Genomic DNA, 19412 nt, shown 5'->3' on the forward strand with positions numbered 1-19412 from the left:
TTCTGGTACAGTACTTGCTAATATGTTCAATGACCATTTTTTTAGATCAGGAGCTTCTGATAATAAAGTGATACTGCCCAGTCTTATCAGTCGCATGTTACGGCATGCATCCTGGAATCATTTTTCCTTACGCCCACGGATGAATCAGAAGTTGCCTTACTGATAAAAAATTTAAATATTAGCTCTGCTGCTGCTTTTGACGACATAAAGGCTTAACCTTTAAAAGCAGTTTCAGAGCATAAAAGCGCATCTTTTGCCCATATATTCAATCTTATCTTGAGCACTGAAACGTTCCCGGACAAACTAAATGTAGCTAAAGTATCTGTCATACACAAATGTGATGATGAAAATGACATGAGTAATTATAGGCCCTTTTTCAAAAATTGTTGAACGTGTCATATATGTACGAATTGCAGCTTTTTGTAGCTCAAAGAAAGTTATGACAGAACATAAGTAAGGATTTAGAAGAACAAGTCCACTGAATAAGCCCTACTATCTATTAACGATAAAATAATTCATAACTTTGAGCACAAAGTACACACATTAGGAATATTTCTGGATTTTAAGAAAGTGTTTGATTCAACAAAGCGTGAAATTCTGCAAAAGCTCAATGAAAACGGTATAAGAGGCTCTTCTCTTAATTTAATAAGAAGTTACCTTTCTAACCAATATCAGAATACAGATATGAAGCACTCAAAGTCTAAATTGGGCAAGATAAACTATGGCGTTCCACAGGGCTCCACACTTAAACCGCTTCTGTTTCTGTTATATAAAAATGATATCATAAATGTACCTCCCACACCAGACATTGTATTGTAAGCAGACGACACTAACGTATTTTTTTCCGGTGAAGATATGTCTAATCTTGAACAACAAGCAAACTTGTGGCTTGACAATTTGTCTCTATGGTTACAAACAAATCAATTAGAATTAAATATTAGGAAAAGAAAGTACATTATTCTTTATCTGCAAAGCCATTCCATTTTTTGTGATGTGCAGCTCACTTTTAGAGGAGTTTTGATTGAGCGTAATCAGACTCAAAAGTTTCTGGGCGTCCTTTTCCACGAAACGCTGAATTGAACAAATCACGTAGATAAACTTCGTACCCAAGTATCGCGGTCCATTGGTGCAATTGGAAAAATAAGATGCTTACTACCTCTCTGGGTTACAAAGCAGCTTTACTACACATTGGTTTATTCAAGCATACATTACTGCGTATTAGTCTGGCGCTTTACAACGAAAACAAATAAAATTGGTATTGACAAACCGCAAAAAAGAATGCTGCGTATCATTGAAAATGTTCCCCGTTGAACGCCTTCTGCTTCACTTTTTCATAAACATTGAATTTTAAAATTTGAAAATATATTTTATAAAAAGCTCGCGACAGTCATCTATGATCAAATAAAAACGAATGCAGATCAACTTAAGGATGCTTACTCCCGGAAACTACAAACGTATAGTTTTAGAAAATCCACCTATTACAGTGAGAGAATTCGGAGGAACTATGGCAGGCAAAAGTTAGCACTTCTCATTCCTTCATTTCTAAATTCAAGCAGCATGGTTATCAGCATAGTGAACGAAAGTCGTTCGACAACAGTTTTAAAAAAAGATACACGCTTATCTACTCTCGCTTCAAACATAACATGTCTGTTTTGTTCTTCTGTATACGATTGCGCATCTCTTGTACTGTCTAGGAAATGTAATGCGCCTTAAATTTGTGCAAGCCAGCTACGGTCCTATTCACTTTGCGATCTATCACTTGTCAATACTTGGTCAAAACTACGACTGTATTAATAAAGGTTTTTTTTTTGGTATGTGTAAGAAGTGCATGTATATGTGTCTTGGAATTTCTTATCTCTTTTCCCACTGCTCTCTCTTTAATTTCTCTGTATCTTCTTTTTTTCCATTTTTTTCTCTCGCTGTATTGCATTTTTGTTCATGCTCTAAAGATATTATTAGTATTGAATTTACGTTCATGCCCTTCCCATTAAACTATTGTATAAAGATATATGCTTCAATGATGAATAAACTTCAAACTTCCAACGTGGGCATGGCGGACCCGGCGCGACCATGGCACTTACGTCTATGTTCTGCCTCATGCAGGGCATTCTCAGATTCGCCATATTCCCAACAGCCGGCCGTCTGCGAATCAGCAAACTGTGTATTAGCGATGCGCACCAACGGGTGCCAATGTGTCATGGCATGGAGCCATTATCACTGAATGACACGGCAAGCATGACAGCGCAATTTGCTGCGCACAGCACAGGAGGCCGCCTAACGGTAGCTATTGGTGCACAGCGCAGAGCCACTTCATCGCTGGACATCGCTATAAAAAGATCACCGCAAGCCTTCGACCCTCGTGGGCATGGCGGACCCGGCGCGACCATGGCACTTACGTCGATGTTCTGCCTCATGCAGGTTAGTTCCAACGTGGGTTCGTTACGTAGAGATTATTGCTGTATTTTGGTCTTGTCGTGCCCTCGGAGTTGTCGGAATATAGCATATGAGTGTTTTCGTCTTGTCGGTTGATTTTATGCGAAGACGTGCAAACAAACCCTGGCCCCAGCCAGGAAGAACTATATGAAGAAGTGCTCAACGGCCAAGCGAAAATTCACGATGAAGTGCTTGAACCAAAGAAACAGTTTATTGAATTGAAAAATATGGTACATGATTTTATTACGGCACAAAAGGATTCCCAAGAACGCAGCATTCCCAGTGAAAAGGTGGGAAATACGTTACAATCACTGAAACATATTGTAAACTTTCAAAACAAAAAGCTTACCGACCTCTAAGAACGTTCCAGGCGGTCTAATTTGATTATTCACGGTATTCCAAAGTGCCCTAATGAAACTGATGCAACCCTCAGGGAAAAAGTGTTTAAGGAATTATTCACGAAAAGCTTGGTGTGAAATGTGATTCCATCGGACGCATACACCGACTAGGAAAACAAACTGGTAAAAGGCCTATCATCCTCCACGTTCAAAATTTTAATGAAAAGAAAGTAATACTGATAAATGCCAAAAAAACTGAAAATTTCTACAGAATCTATTCAGAATGATTATATGCTGTTGACACTTAAGTAACGAAAAAGGCTGTGGGACAGTGATAAGAACAAAAAGCGACAAGGGAAAAAAGTATTCTTAGTACACCACAGGCTTATAGTAGAAAAAGATAAATATTATTGAGATGAATTGCAAAACAGGCGAGTAAAAGCAGGAGACCATGAATCTTGATGATGATGATAATTTGTTGGGTTTAACGTCCGAAAACCACCATATGATTATGAGAGACGTCGTAGTGGAGGGCTCCAGAAACTTAGACCACCTGGGGTTCTTTAACGTGCACCCAAATCTGAGCACACGGGCCTACAACATTTCCGCCTCCATCGGAAATGCAGCCGCCGCAGCCGGGATGAATCATCCAAGCCGCACTCGTGACCTATTCTAGCACTATGTAATAAACAGTAAAGGCTTTTAAATATTAATAACCGAAGCATTGTGAATAAAACTAAAGTTTTCGAAGTTATTCTGCTGCAACATGATCCGCATATTACGGTTGTTACCGAGACTTGGCTAAATGAGCACTTGCCTAATGACGACGTCTTCCCCCCATCCTATACAGTTTTAAGTAAAGGCAGATGCACTAGGTGAGAAGGGGTGGATATATTGGTAAAACAGTGTATCGATGCTGTTTTGGTGATGATCTTGCTTACATAGAATGCATATGTATTAGGGCTACAAGCTGGGGTCATTGTCTCGTTGTAGTTGGGTTGTACAGACCCACAGACGTTACTCCAGAATACCTTAGCACACTGAAAAATTATATGGCCAAATTTGAGAGTAAAAAGGTCTTATTGATTGGTGACCTGAACTTACCTGGAGTAGACTGGGAGCGCCTTGACGCCGGCATAACACTTCAAAACATGTCAACATAGTGTTTGACATCATGCTTATACATGACCTATTGCATGTAGTTCAGGTACCTACGCGCTTACAGAGGTATTCCAACTCAATATTAGATCTTGTGTTTCTAAACCGCAATTTCTTCGAATATACAGTAGAAGTAGGACAAGGTCTTTCTGATCATAGCTATGTCTTCACTTCGTTTCCTCTTGTCCCACTAACTGACCATAAAACCCCAGTATTTCGCTGCTTTAAAGACTTTTCCAGGGCTAATTGCAGACATAAAATGCAGACATAATTGAACACCTACAAACATCTCTTACACATTTCGATGACGTTAATGTTAGCGTGCTTTGGACACGATTTAAACAAATGTGTCCTGTTTTGTTTAGATAATTTTGTGCCTTCCAAGCACAAAAAAGTTAACAAACATCATGGATAAATCGCAACATCATTCATATGAAGCACAAAGTTAGGCGACTGAAAAAAGGCGGGCAACGGCTGATTTGATACATGATGTGCACAACAGTCTCGCTCAAACTGTTCGCAGCTCTAGGGAGTATTACTTTAAAACCTAATTACCTCACTTTATTGCAAATGACCCCATTAAATTCTGGAGTTTTATCAGTGAAAAGAAAAGACCTGTATCCCAAATATCAATTGATGGAACCAACGTCGCCGATCAGACAGACATTGCCCGGCATTCGAATCAATATTTCCAGAGTGTGTTCAACACTTCTGATTTCAACTGTATATCTAATTCTACAGCATTTCCTTATGCTGAAGCACTGTTTATTTCTTATCCAGGCGAGGTGTCTATGTTGCTAAATTTAAAAACTAAGGCATCCAGTGGTCCTGATAACATACCAGACGTATTTCTACGACGATATGCTTTAGCTCTAGCAAAGTTTTTTTGTTATTATTTTTCGCTGTTCTTTGATGTCTTCCCAGCTGCCTAGTGACTGAAGGACAGCCCGCCTTGTACCCATCATTAAAAAGGGGGACCGCTTAGCACTAGGAAATTACGGTCCAATCTCACTAACTTCACAATGTTGTAAAAAACTGAACACATCATAGCTGCTAGTATAAACAAGTGTAACGAAGAACGCTCTATATTACCATGTATCAACATGGCTTTCGGAAAGGATTATCCATCGTAACTCATCTCGTCACACTGTTTCACTCTTTTGCATTAAACATCGATAGACACAGTAGGACATATATGCTCTTCTTAGATTTCTGCAAAGCCTTCGACAAAGTTCCCCATAGTAAACTCATTTCTAAACTTAGAACAATAGGTATACCCGAAATATTCGTTTCTTCAATTTCTGCGTATATAAACAATTGCGAACAGTAGGTTGATGTAGGGAGCCAACATTCGGACTGTCGTCTGGTCACATCGGGCGTACCACAGGGCATTGTGTTAGGCCCTTTCCTTTTTCTATTGTATATCAATGATATTGTTGATGTTATTCACCCTAACGTGGAAATAAGATTGTTTGCAGATGGTTGTGTTTTGTTCAAAGAAATACGTTCCACTAACAATTTGAACGATCTGAGCACTAGACTTTGCAATATATATGAATGGTGCAACAAATGAAGAATGTGTCTCAACGCGAACAAGTGTAGGTGCCTTCCAGTGACTCGCCAAAAGAATCTAAAATCGTATACATACATATTAGGGTCTTCGCCACTGCAACAAGTAAACTCCTACAAATACCTTGGTGTGACACTCATTTCTAACTTATCTTGAAATCTGCATATTGATAATTTTATTTATATTATTTATTTATTTATTCATACTGCAATCCCTATTACAGAGATTTTAGCAGGTGGTACAGATATAGTTTTCACAATGTTGGCACACAAGAATGCATAAACCAAACAAACAAACAAAAAATAGAATGGCATGATGTGAACAATCATGTCAAAATTGCTGCAACCAACTTTAAGGACGCCTCCATCACTTGGTTATTAGTTGGTCCATTCCACTGAGTTACTGTACGAGGGAAAAAGGAATATTTGAAGCAGTTATTTCGGGACCGGAAAGGGGTTATTGTAAGTTGATGCCTTTGGTGGGTGGCGTACCCAGAAAAAAAGGAAATGATATTGGAAACATCAAGCTTGTAATGCCCTTTAATTATTTGGGAAAGAAATTGTAGTCGTGGTAAACGATTTCTTTCGGTAACTTAAGGCTCATTGGCACGATGTAGGAGTTCAGTTATAGAGGTGCGTGCAAAGCTATTAAAGATAAAGCGGACTGCCTTTTTTGCACGTTTTCCAATTTAGTTATGTTAGTTTTAGTGAAGGGGTCTTAAATAATCACTCCATATTCTAACACTGGGCGAATGATAGTCCTGTACGCTAGAGTACGCACCGTGAAATTAGAATGTTTTAGAGCACTTCAAAGGAAGAATAGTTTTCGGTTAGCGTTTGTAACTACGGAGTCAATATGTTTAGTCCAGCTAAGGTTATTGGTAATCCAAAGGCCAAGATACTTAATGTTAGTTACCTCAGAAAGGGTGAAACTTGCGGTGGAATAATTAAATAGTAGGGGTTTTTTCTTGTGGGTTATTCGTATACTGTTTTATCGAAGTTAATTGACATCTTCCATAAATCACACCACTTCACAGTTATAAAAGGCACTATTCAGAATGATTTGATTGGTTACATTCGATATTTCAGAATATATGACACAATCATCTGCATACAACTTTATTTTTACAGGAATTTTATTCACAATATAATTGATAAAAATTAAAAACATAAGGGGTCCAAGAACCGTACCCTGTGGGACGCCAGAGTCAACGGTTGCCTCTTCTGAACAGAATTCATTAAAAACAACAAATTGTTTACGGTTTATAAGGTAGTCTGCTGTCCAATTTATTAGGCGTGGATTTTTAAGTGTTTTCTTTAATTTAAAAAGTAATTTCTTATGCGAGACTTTGTCAAATGCTTTGGAAAAATCCAGAAAGATGGCGTCAGTTTGTGTCCCATTGTTAATTGAAGTTGCGAAATCGTGAATTGTTTCAACAAGTTGAGTACGGGTTGAATAGCCTTTTCTGAATTCGTGCTGGTGTTTTAAGATATTATGCTTACTAAGAAACTCAGAGAGATGCGTATGTATTATGTGTTCTATAAGCTTAGAGGTAGTTGACGTTAATGAAGTAGGACGATAATTCGAGATAAGTTGCTTTTTACCCAACTTATGAAGAGGCTTGACTCTGGCGGCCCTCCAATCATCTGGTACTCGACCTTCGTGTAGCGATTTTGAAAATAAAACATACAAATATTTGGCCATTCACTCGGCATAACGCTTTAAAAATGCGTTTGGAATGCTATCCGGTCCGGGTGTCTTTTTAACATTGAGTTTAATTAGCATATTTAGAATGCCGTGCTCACTGATAACAACGTCAGGTATAGGTGGATAATCTGCATCAAATGAGGGAAGAACATTATTGTCAATGGTGAAAACCGATTTGTATTGTTGATTAAAGGCATTCGAAATAACCTTGCTATCATGCGCATCAACCCCATCAACGACAAAAACATTAAATTCAGTAGATGTAGGCTTAATGCTCCGCCAAAATCTCTCAGGACACGTTTTAATGAAGTTTGGTAATGATTCACCATAATAAATCTGTTTTTCAATATGAATTTGGTGTTTTAGTTTAGTTGCAATTTCTGAAATCTCTTCGTTTATACCAGCGATATTCCCAAGACTACGACGCTTTTTTTAATCGTTTTAACTTCCTTTTGAGATGCAACGTGTCCCGAGAAATCCAGGGGTTCCTTTCTTTCTTCTTTTTAAAAACACATAGAACGAAGCGATCAATACATTCATTCACCAAATCTTTAAATGAGTCCCAGTGGCCTTGCACATCAGCAGTACTGTTTAAAAACGAGTCGAAGTTGAGGGAGAGGATATCTATAATTGATGTATCGTCAGCTCGCAAAAAATTTCGAAAACATGACGTTTTTTGTTTCCGTGCCATAGAGCCATTTGCCAGGGTCAACAGTACAGCACTGTGGTCAGATATAGCAGGAACCACTTCACAGGTGGCCGAAGACTTAATAGATCCACTAACAAAAAAGAGATCAAGTACTGGCTTCGGACTTCCCTGCACCCTAGTGAAATCGTGAACAACTTGTAACAAATTAAAAGTAACGTCGAGCATTGCTTCTCCTATGATATCGTTATGCTTAGTAATTGAAAGAGAGGTCCAGTCCATATCTGGTAGGTTGAAATCTCCTGATTAAATTATCCGAGCTCCTGACTTTGCATGAGTGCACGTATGTTTTTTTTAATTTATTGATGACTTCAATGGACGAGGTCGGGGGTCTGTATATGGAAGCTACAATATATTGAATATTATTGTGGTACATTTTGCAGAATAAGCCTTCCACTTGAGAAATATCTGGCATCCTTATTACTTTGAGACATCTCTTAAATACAACTGCAGCGCCTCCTCCCTTACTTTCGCGATCTTTTCTTAGCACACTATAACCAGGTGGAATTATTTCACTATCAAATATTGTACTATGCAACCATGTTTCTGTAAGTGTTATTAAGTCTGGATCATGAGTAAGAAGCAATAATTCTAATTCAATTGCTTTGTTTACCACACTTCGGCAATTTACATTTAGGATTATTAATGTTTCAGATACAGGCTCACGACGTCAGTTTCCCTTCTTCTTTTGAAGTTTAAAGCGCGATTTTTCGGTTTCATTCCAACCATACAGGGTGTCATCAATGCTCAATTTGTCGTATATTAACTTAACCTTTGCGCCATTTCTCTTTTCTTCAGCCGCGCTCTTCCACAAATTTCTTCGTACTTCCCGTACCCTGCTAGAGAAGTCCTCAGAAATAGACATCGTAGTTCCCTTTAGCTTAAATGCCTTCGTTAATACAGAAGTCTTTTCCTGATAATCTAGAAATTTTATGATTACTGTACGTGGCTTATTTCAAACCTTACGGCCAAACCTATGGCATCTTTCAATGACGGGTGTCGTTACCTCAAGGTTTTTCTGAAAAAATTCTGTTACTTCATTCAGTAGTTCCTCGTTAGATTCTCTAGCAGGTTCTTCTATTCCAATTATAATTAAGTTATTTCTGCGGGATCTGTTTTCGAGATCGTCGACTTTCAATACAAGCATACAAATCTGTTCATCTCGTCTTGACATAGCAATCTCGATAACTTGTACGTTACTTGTCAGGGTAGCTAAAGCAGATAACTGTGCTTCAACCCCTTCTATGCGCTGGGTTAAATCAGAAATTTTTTTCTCGATTCCATGTTGAGAGCACTTTATGGCGTCAAGTGAGGCAGTAATTTGTGCCTGACCATTTAACAGTTCTGACAACATCTGCTCTGCAGGACCTGGGTTTGCCTCTACATACCCGCATCTCAACAGATCTAGCGGCACAGAACAAACAGCAGAAATTAAACCCCTTAAACGTAGTGGGCAGGGCAGCAGCACCAGAAATGGGTCATCACTACGAAAACACTGAACGCATGAATAATTACAAACCTGCAGCACGAAGCAAAAAGGGTTGAGCATCATGCCAGGAATGCTGCTGCCAAGCCCACTGGTGAAGTCCCGTTCCACTGGCGCTCTTATAGCCGGCGATTCTCCCACGTGAGGTGACGTCACCGAAGATAGCAACCATGTTTAGTCATTGGAGTGCAGCAGACACGATCCATCCAGGGCGAAGTTATCACCCTCCGAAGATCACACGCAGCCGAAGGCCACGAGTCTGTGCGCATGCTCGTCTGCGAAGCGTAGTAGTGCGGCCACAAAGAGGCTCCCAGCAGAACGGTGACAGCCTGCAGCACGAAGCGAAAAGGTTTGAGCATCATGCCAGGAATGCTGCTGCCAAGCCCACTGTTTGTTTGTTTGTTCATCTGCCTTTCGTAAACTGTCTTCTTAAACATAAACTTCAAAGTGCTTCCACAAATGTTAAACTACTTTGTTACACAGCCCTTGTGCCGCCAAAACTAGAGTACGCGAGCATTGTATGGGATCCTTATACAAAACGTAATATATACACTCTTGAGCGTATTCAAAGAAAAGCTTTTAGATTTATATTCAACAAGTACTCCAAGTTACACTCACCCTCAGATTTAATGCTAGCAACAACATTCCCTTACTGCAGATGCGAAGACAAAAAGCTAGATTAGAATTCCTTGATCAACTTTTGAACAAAAAAATAGCTCTAGACCCATCCCCGTATTTCACACCCCTTAGTAGCCGGCCCACCCAACACCACCACCCAAAGGCCTTGATCCCGTATTTTGCTCGCACAGACCTACTGAAGTATTCGTACTTTCAAAGAACCATATGTGAATGGAACTGTCTTACTAATACATGTGATGACTGAACTAACCTACCAAACCACCTTCTTCGCCCTTTATTATTTCGTTTCGCAATTATTTTCTTTGTATGTGTATTACCACCCGACTTGGACCGCAAGTCTGCGGTATTCAGTAAATAAATAAATAGATAAATAAATAAATAAATATACTGAGTGTTGGGCATTATTTTGGTCGGGGCGGGGATTGGCACATTTTCAGGCATTTAGTTGCCTTTTCGCCCCTCCCTTCCCATTAAACCATTGTATAAAGTTGTATCCTTCAATGATGAATAAACTTCAAACTTCCAACTTCAATATAGAGAAACAGTTTACAGAATGCAACTTAGGAAGACTACTTCAACGATGTCCAAGAACTTCTACCCAAACATTCTCCAAAAGTGCTGTGGGCACAGGAAGCACCCCTGAAATTCAAGAATACAATTTTTGCGTCAACACGTTATCCTCAGCAATTACGAAGATGATGCTGTATCGTCAACTGGTGGTGTACCCATTATTGTTAATTGAGGAGTAGCATGTACATCCTTACCGCTACTAGCATTCGTAGGGGCAGTGACTGTTCGAACAGCTCTATTGAATAAACTTGTCACCATGTGCTCTCTATACATACCCCTTCCCCACGGCCTAAAAACATGAATTCTAGTCTTTACAAGCTGAGTTACGAAAACCTCATCTGGTCCTAGGAGACCCGAATGCGCACAGCAGTTTATGGGGTGTATGTTGCTGTGATGCACGAGGTTGTGTGATTGAACAGGTGCTCTTTTTATCAGGTGGCTGTTGGTTGAGTAGTGAAGAAGGAACAAATTACAGCCTCGCTAACAATAATTACTCGTCGATCGACCTCACCATCTTATGTCCATCATTTGTATCCCTACTACATTGAAAAATCATGAATAATCTTTTCAAAAGTGACCACTTTCCCGTTGTATTCAGCACACCAGTATTGAACGAAAGTCCTCCAAGGGTTCTCAAATGGCTCATAGAAAAAGCTGATTGTGACCAGTTTTGTAGGATGACTAGTTTAAAGGGGCCTGCGACACTATATAGGAACGCATTTTTTATCAGCTCCGCTGGTGCTATGAAACGCGTGAATATCGTTGCACACATGGCAATGCCGAAATCGATGCTGTTATAATTTTAATTTGCAAATTCCCGGGAGAAACTACCTTGACTTCAGACTACGGCGACACACATCGGCTATTTTTGTCATTGGGATTGACGTCGTGTCATGTGACGTGACGATAAACACCGTTCAATTTCGAATGGCTTTACGTGAGAAATAGCGTGCAATATTCATATGGTGGTAGCCAGGCCGTACGAGTAAATAATAAAAACAGCAAAAACCTTGTTTATACTTTCTCAGAAAGAAACAATTCTTGTTTCAAAATGACGTATTTTCAGAACAATGAACACAACAACAAGCCTGCGAACTAGGCTATGATACGCCGGCAACCAAAGCTTGAGACAGACGTGAGATTTTCTCTGCAATTTGGCGTGCGGTGCGACGATGCGACTGCCGGAGTTCAGACGTTTCGTGGCGTTTCGTGACGTATCATCGCATCGCACCGCCGCATAGCCGGTGCGGCGACCATCCAACCGGTCGGATATTTTTGTCGCAGCATTGCACCGCCGCATTGCAGCAGCCAATCACAGCGCCAAGAGGAAAACCTCATAATGACGTGCCACGAAGCAGGTGAACGAGCTAGTGTAGCTGCCATAGTGCCAAATTTTTGTGTTGAGAAGGTAGCTCCATCGGTACCGACAATTTCTACAAAGCCATGAGTTTAGAAGCGGCCCTATTTTCGAGTGAAATATTAATTTCACTTGTGTGGCAGGAGCCGGTACTGTGGAATCAGCGCTCGGCAAAATACCGGAATGCGGACGCACGCGCGGATGGATGCCTGGCGACGAGTCGTCAGCACGCTAGGCCTTGCTTTGACAGATGGTAAGTACAAGTACTTCATTTTGAAATCATTTTTTTTCTTTCGGGCACTTTTTTTTAGTGTGAACTGCGCACGCAGCTGAGCTTTTCACGTGACATAAAGTTTTAAACACTAAGCTTTACACCCACATGGCGCGAACCTTGAAACGTAACGTACGGCAAATCTGGAAAGTTATGTTTACCAGTTTCAAATTAGCAAGTGACATTCCATCGAGTTACACTCCGTAGTGATTGGAAGAGGAACATAATGACAAATTTTGAGTGCCTATGGCTTCTTTTCATAAAGTAATGCACTCCGGCGCTTATATTATAACCCCCTAGAAGTGTTGTGGCGAGCAAACGAGCCCGCGCCTCTCGAGCCGCAATGTAACCTCGAGTAAAGGGGCCTCACATGAAAGCCACTTTTTACACTTCTAACGGAAAGTCTTGCAAACACGCTTCATGTGTCGTCTAACATAGCTGTTGCAGTCTTAACGTCAACCAAATTGTCTCAACATCAATCATCAGTTATGTACGTATAGTACGAAATGGTTACGCAGTACACAGCTTGTGCAACCTTTGTGGCATTGAAAGGTTAAAAATTGAAACATTTTTTTACTGTGAACAATTGCCCACGTTGCCCACTTTGTTATTGCAAGCATTAAAATTGCCAATGTGTTGCCAGATTTGGTGCATAATATTATGAGATATCTGAGTGGCCAATTCAGAAGCATTGATGGAACAATCAGTAAAAAGCGTGGAATGCCACATGTCATCTTGCCTTCAGAGTTCTTTTGTCTTGCTTCTCAGTTTGTGTCACCAATATTTCATTAAAATGTTTGAATAAATCATGCATAATATGTTTTGTTACCTTTTCCTTTCTAGAAAATGGGAAGCATGAATATATTAAATGGCGCAATTGAAGGGACACCTTCCCTAGAAAACTACCACAACAGAAGAAAAAGAGCAAAGCCGGGACAAGGATGGCAACAACAAAATGGAACTTTTTCGACCTCCTTCTTTTCTTGAAGGACGTCATCAAGCCACGTCCGTAAGACGAAGCTTTGTTTGTGGTTTGTAGTAAAATATTTTACTTGGAGTGGAAACACCGGCCACCCAAACTGCTCCCTTCGTTGTGGCTACAGTGTCACTGACACATACTATACTAAAAAAAAAAATGAACACAACATTGCACTGATTATCACTTGAAGTTTATCATTGAGGCTGATTTACTTGGAATTATGTGCACTTCTTGAAGTATTTTCATTTAACTATTTCAACTAATTTGCAACTAAATTTTCAACTGACCAGCAACAAGTGCCCCTGAGATATCATTCATTTGCTAGTTGTTTGTCATTCATTTGGAAATCGGTATAATTTTTTTGTGGAATCAACCCCTTCAGGTTTAGATTTTTACTACAGTTAGCAGCATAATAGCAATTAGGAAGGTGTTGCTGTCGGGCCTGCACCTAGAAACGATTGAGAGAAATGCGGGAGGAGCGCTGGGCTAGCAATGCTTTCATCTGCTTGTACATGACGAATGTCGATACAAAATGAAAGAAGAGAACGAAAAAATCAACAGGTAAATACTTGGAAAACTGCAGGGGGCCACACAAAAAAGAACTATCGGTTAAGAAGAAGGTGAAGGAAACAGAGACTGACATGTAGATAATTGGCATGATTAAGAAATCCGCACTAGAGATCTATTGAACTTTTAAGCAGGAAATTGCCAAGGAAAGAATTTATGATAATACTCGGAATACGTCTCTACTGTTTGAGGCCAAGACAGGAGTATTGCGAACCAAGACATATCGGGCTAAATATGAAGGGGTAGACACGGTATACAGTGCATATGGAGAGGAGGAAGAAACTGTCGAACACTTCATAATGCTCTGTAAAGAGCTACACCCTATACTTCAGGATGATGGCGCCGAGAACTTCAAAGCACTGGGGTATAGGGACAGGGAGGGCGAAATAGACTTTAAGTGGGTAGAATTAACTAGAAGGAGGTTTTCTGTCTGATGGCTAAAGTCATGGCACGAGTGAAAATTATACCCTTCACTGTAAAGTACGATTCCTATACTTCACTATTTAAAAGAAAAAAGATAAATCTAGTTGTTCGTTCACTAAGTATTACGGCTAGGTGGCGTTAGCTGCCGCCCGACCTAAAGGGTAGAGCCACATCAATCCATCCATCCACTACGACGGAGCATGCCACCATAAAGATGAGTGGCGAAACTTGAGCCGTTGCCCCCCCCCCCCCCCTTGTGAAAGCATAAGAGGTCTGTGTTTCGGCAACGCCACAAGTGATCACGGCTACTGCTGATAGTAGTCATTTTAATCATTTATTTCAAATTAAACAAGGAATAAGTACATAGTAAGAATATACAGGAGGTGCGATAGTCATCAACTAAAATGGGACCTGCGCTTGTAAGGTGGCTATTGTACATGTTGCCCCACTGTTCACTGTCGTAGCTAAGATAAGAATGAAGAAAACCATAATAAAGTAATATGAGAATAGAGAAGGAGAAATACAGTTGAGCTTTGTTGAGAGTGTGTACACTGTATGCCATTTTTTTCATGTTGGAGACGTGTAGATGAAATTTAAGGTGGCGATCAAGTTCCAGACCTACAAATTCTGTAGAGACAATGCTGATATAAGGAAAAGACGACAAATTTGGTATTATTATTGTTAATTTGCAGGTTGTGCTTTTCACATCACGTACAAATTCTCAAAAAGTCTTCATTTAGCTTATTTGATAGTGTACATATGCAGCGATTAGAAATAAGAATCCCCGTGTCGTCAGCAATAGACACACTTAAATGAGAGGCAAGTCAATAATAATACAAATTAGGAACAGTAGGAGACCTAATATGGCTCCCTGTGGTACACTCATCTTATTACTTATTTCAGAATAAAAGCCAGATATATCAATAGTTTGTTTTCTATCATGTAAATAAGTCTGTCTAAGGAGCAGAGGTGGACCGGTTATTCCGATAGCTTCAAGTTTTGTTAAATGATTGGGGTGATTAATAGTGTCAAAAGCTTTTGAAAGGTTTATGAATATGGATGTTGCAAATTCACCTTGATCAGTCGCTTTTTTGAGTAACCGGTAAGTGTTATAAGAGCTATATTTATTGAAGAGCCCGAGAAAAAGTAATACTGATAGCGAGAACGAATACAGAACTTACTCAAGTAAATTGTGATTCACTTCTCGATTATTTTTGCAAAGCAATATGTCTTCTTGTGACAAGTTCTCTGAAACACTGTGAAGAATTATCACTACAAAGAAACCGTAGATAGATTGCATATCTTCACATGTAATTCATCATCATCATCATCATCAGCCTGACTACGTCCACTGCAGGACAAAGGCCTCTCCCATGTTCCGCCAGTTAACCCGGTCCTGTGCTTGCTGCTGCCAATTTATACCCGCAAACTTCTTAATCTCATCGGCCCACCTAATCTTCTGTCTCCCCCGAACCCGCTTCCCTTCTCTGGGAATCCAGTCAGTTACCCTTAATGACCAGCGGTTATCCTGTCTACGCGCTACATGCCCTGCCCATGCCCATTTCTTCTTGATTTCAGCTATGATATCCTTAACCCCCGTTTGTTCCCTATTCCACTCTGCTCTCTTCTTGTCTCTTAAGGTTACACCTACCATTTTTCTTTCCATTGCTCGCTGCGTCGTCCTCAATTTAAGCTGAACCCTCTTCGTAAGTCTCCAGGTTTCTGCTCCGTAGCTAAGTACCGGCAAGATAAAGCTGTTATATGCCTTTCTCTTGAGGGATAGTGGCAATCTACCTGTCATAATTTGGGAGTGCTGGCCGAATGTGCTCCACCCCATTCTTATTCTTCTAGTTACTTCAATCTCGTGGTTCGGCACTGCGGTTATTACCTACCCTAAGTAGACATAGTCTTTTACAACTTCAAGTGCACTATTACCTATCTCGAAGCGCTGCTGCTTGCCGAGGTTGTTGTACATTACTTTCGTTTTCTGCAGATTAATTTTAAGACCCACCTTTCTGCTCTCCTTGTCTAACTCCGTAATCATCAGTTGCAATTCGTCCCCCGAGTTACTCAGCAATGCAATGTCATCGGCGAAGCGAAGGTTACTAAGGTACTCTCCATTGACTCTTATCCCTAACTGTTCCCATTCTAGGCTTCTGAAAACCTCCTGTAAGCACGCGGTAAACAGCATTGGGGAAATTGTGTCCCCCTGCCTTACACCCTTCTTGATTGGTATTCTGTTGCTTTCTTTATGAAGCACTATGGTAGCAGTTGATCCCCTGTAGATTTCTTCCAGAGTATTTATATATACTTCATCTACGCACTGATTCCGCAGTGTTTCCATGACGGCTGATATTTCTACTGAATCAAACGCCTTCTCGTAATCTATGAAGGCTATGTATAGTGGTTGGTTATACTCTGAGGATTTCTCTATTACCTGGTTCATAGTATGAATGTGGTCAATTGTTCAGTAGCCTGTTCGAAATCCTGCTTGTTTCTTTGGTTGATTGAATTTTAATGTTTTCCTTACTCTGTTAGCAATTACCTTTGTAAATAGCTTGTATACTACAGAGAGCAAGCTGATCGGCCTGTAATTCTTCAAGTCCTTGTCATCTCCTTTCTTATGTATTAAGATGATGTTAGCGTTCTTCCAAGACTCTGGTACTCTTCCCATCAGGAGACACCTCGTAAACAAGGTGGCTAGTTTTTCTAACACAATCTGTCCTCCATCTTTCAGCAGATCTGATGTTACCTGATCCTCACCAGCAGCTTTGCCTCTTTGCATGCTCTCCAAAGCTTTTCTGACTTCTTCTATTATTACTGGTGGGGTGTCATCTGGGTTACTGCTAGTTCTTATAGTATTAAGGTCGTGGTTGTCTCCGCTACTGTACAGATCTCTGTAAAGCTCTTCCGCCATTTTAACTATCCTATCCATATTGGTAGTTATTTTGCCTTCTTTGTCCCTTAGTGCATACATCCGACTTTTGCCTATCCCAAGTTTCCTCTTCACTGCTTTGACGCTTCCTCCGTTTTTCAGAGCGTGTTCAATTCTCTCCATGTTATACCTTCTTACATCGCATACCTTACGTCTATTAATCAACTTCGAAAGCTCTGCCAGTTCTATTTTGTCTGTTGTACTTGACACTTTCATAATTTGACGCTTCTTAATTAGGTTCTTCGTTTCCTGGGAAAGCTTGCCAGTGTCCTGTCTAACTACCCTGCCTCCAACTTCCACTGCACACTCCGTAATAATACTGGTCAGATTATCATTCATTGTATCTACGCTAAGGTTGGTTTCCTCACTAAGAGCCGAGTACCTGTTCTGCAGCGACACTCTGAATTCCTGTACTTTCCCTCTCAGTGCTAGCTCATTGATTGGCTTTTTGCGTATCAGTTTCTGTCGTTCTTTCTTCAAGTCTAGGCGAATTCGAGACCGCACTATTCTATGGTCACTGCATCGTACCTTGCCAATCACTTCCACATCCTGCACGATTCCAGGGTGTGCACTCATTAAAAAGTCTATTTCGTTCTTATTTTCGCCATTACGGCTCCTCCATGTCCACTTGCGGTTTTCTTGTTTTCGGTAGAAGGTATTCAAAATCCGTAAATTATTGCGTTCTGCGAATTCTACTAGTAGCTCTCCTCTGGCGTTTCTAGTACCCATGCCATAATCTCCTACTGCCTGGTCTCCAGCCTGCTTCTTCCCTACCTTTGCATTAAAGTCGCCCATCACTATAGTATACTGTGTTTTTACCTTATTCATTGCCGATTCCACGTCTTCATAGAAGTTTTCAACTGAAGCGTCATCATGGCTGGATGTAGGCGCGTAAGCCTGTACTACCTTCATCTTGTATCTTTTATTCAGTTTAATTACGATACCTACCACCCTTTCAGTAATGCTATAGTATTCGTCTATGTTTCCAGCTATGTTTCTGTGAATTAGGAGCCCCACTCCCAGTTCTCTTCTGTCTGCCAAGCCCCGATAGCAAAGGACGTGCCCATTCTGTAGCACCGTATAGGCCTCATCTGTCCTCCTAACCTCACTGAGCCCTATTATATCCCATTTAACACACTCTAGCTCCTCGAATAGTACAGCTAGACTTCCCTCACTAGATAAGGTTCTAGCGTTAAACGTTGCCAAGTTCAGGTTCCAATGGCGGCCTGTCCGGATCCAGAGCTTTTTAGCACCCTCTGCTGCGTTGCAGATCTGACCACCGCCGTGGTCAGTTGCTTCGCAGCTGCTGGGGACTGAGGGCCGTGAGTTATTTGACGTAAGCATGTGGGAGGTAGTGGCCTGATACTGCATCAGGGTGGCCAATTCTTCTCTCGTGAGGGAGTGCGTTCCCGGCGGTGGTTACCGGTGAGGCCGCACCCCAGGCCTCTTAATGCAGTTCCATCAACACGCGGATTTGATTTTATTCTTATTTTTTTTATCCGGTTGGGAACTGCGCGGCACCGGGATTTGAACCACGGGCCTCTTGCATGTGAGGCGGTTGCTATAACCACTACGCCATCGCCGCACCCATGTAATTATGCCACATGTAATTATGCTATTTAAATCTTTCGCTTATTTATTAGTTGCAACAATTTTTAAAACAGCAGTGCAAGTCCAACTCGGTGTAGCAGTGGCTAGGGCGTTCAGCTGCTGACCCGAAGGTCTCAGGTTTGATCCCGGCTTAGGCGGTTGCATTTTGATGGAGGCAAAAGGGTAGAGGCCCGTGTGCTGTGCAATATCAGTGCACGTTAAAAAGAACACCAGATGGTCAGAAGTTTTTCGAGCCTTCCACTACGGCGTCCCTCACAAAACGCAAAACCCTAATACGCAAAACCATTACGCGAAATCGTAGTATAACACCAACCGTCTCAGACTGGCAACATAGAGAATGCTAGAGCAGCTAGATGCTTATTTTCAGTGGAATAATGCATAGTAGCTAGTGCGTGCATTCAAAGAAATGTATTTGTTACTGCTGTATTCTTCATGGCACTAATTATGTAGGTGCTTGTTTTCCTTATAAAACAAGCAGTAACCTGGACCAAGAGGGCAGAGATGCCACCGACGATGCAGCAGTGGTGTTCGCATCGATGTTGCCCTCTTGGTGTGCCAGTGCTCAGAACGAAAGTAATTATTGCTCTGACACACCAGACCACACCATACCCGCTTCTCCCACTTTAGAAGATCACAGTAACTGTTTCTTTCGGCCTATTCTG

General features: G+C 40.9%; 1 protein-coding gene across 2 annotated transcripts in view; it reads right to left on the reverse strand.

Moving 5' to 3' along the window:
• LOC142776623 (uncharacterized) overlaps positions 1-19412 on the reverse strand; it is a 98167-nt gene that overhangs the window by 65165 nt on the left and 13590 nt on the right. For both annotated transcript variants that reach the window (XM_075880591.1, XM_075880590.1), the window contains exon 5: positions 9432-9727. The gene's annotated coding sequence lies outside the window, so the exon portion shown is untranslated. The remainder of the gene's footprint in view (positions 1-9431; positions 9728-19412) is intronic.

The sequence above is a fragment of the Rhipicephalus microplus genome, chromosome X (genome assembly GCF_043290135.1).
Source record: "Rhipicephalus microplus isolate Deutch F79 chromosome X, USDA_Rmic, whole genome shotgun sequence".
Lineage (NCBI taxonomy): Eukaryota > Metazoa > Arthropoda > Arachnida > Ixodida > Ixodidae > Rhipicephalus > Rhipicephalus microplus.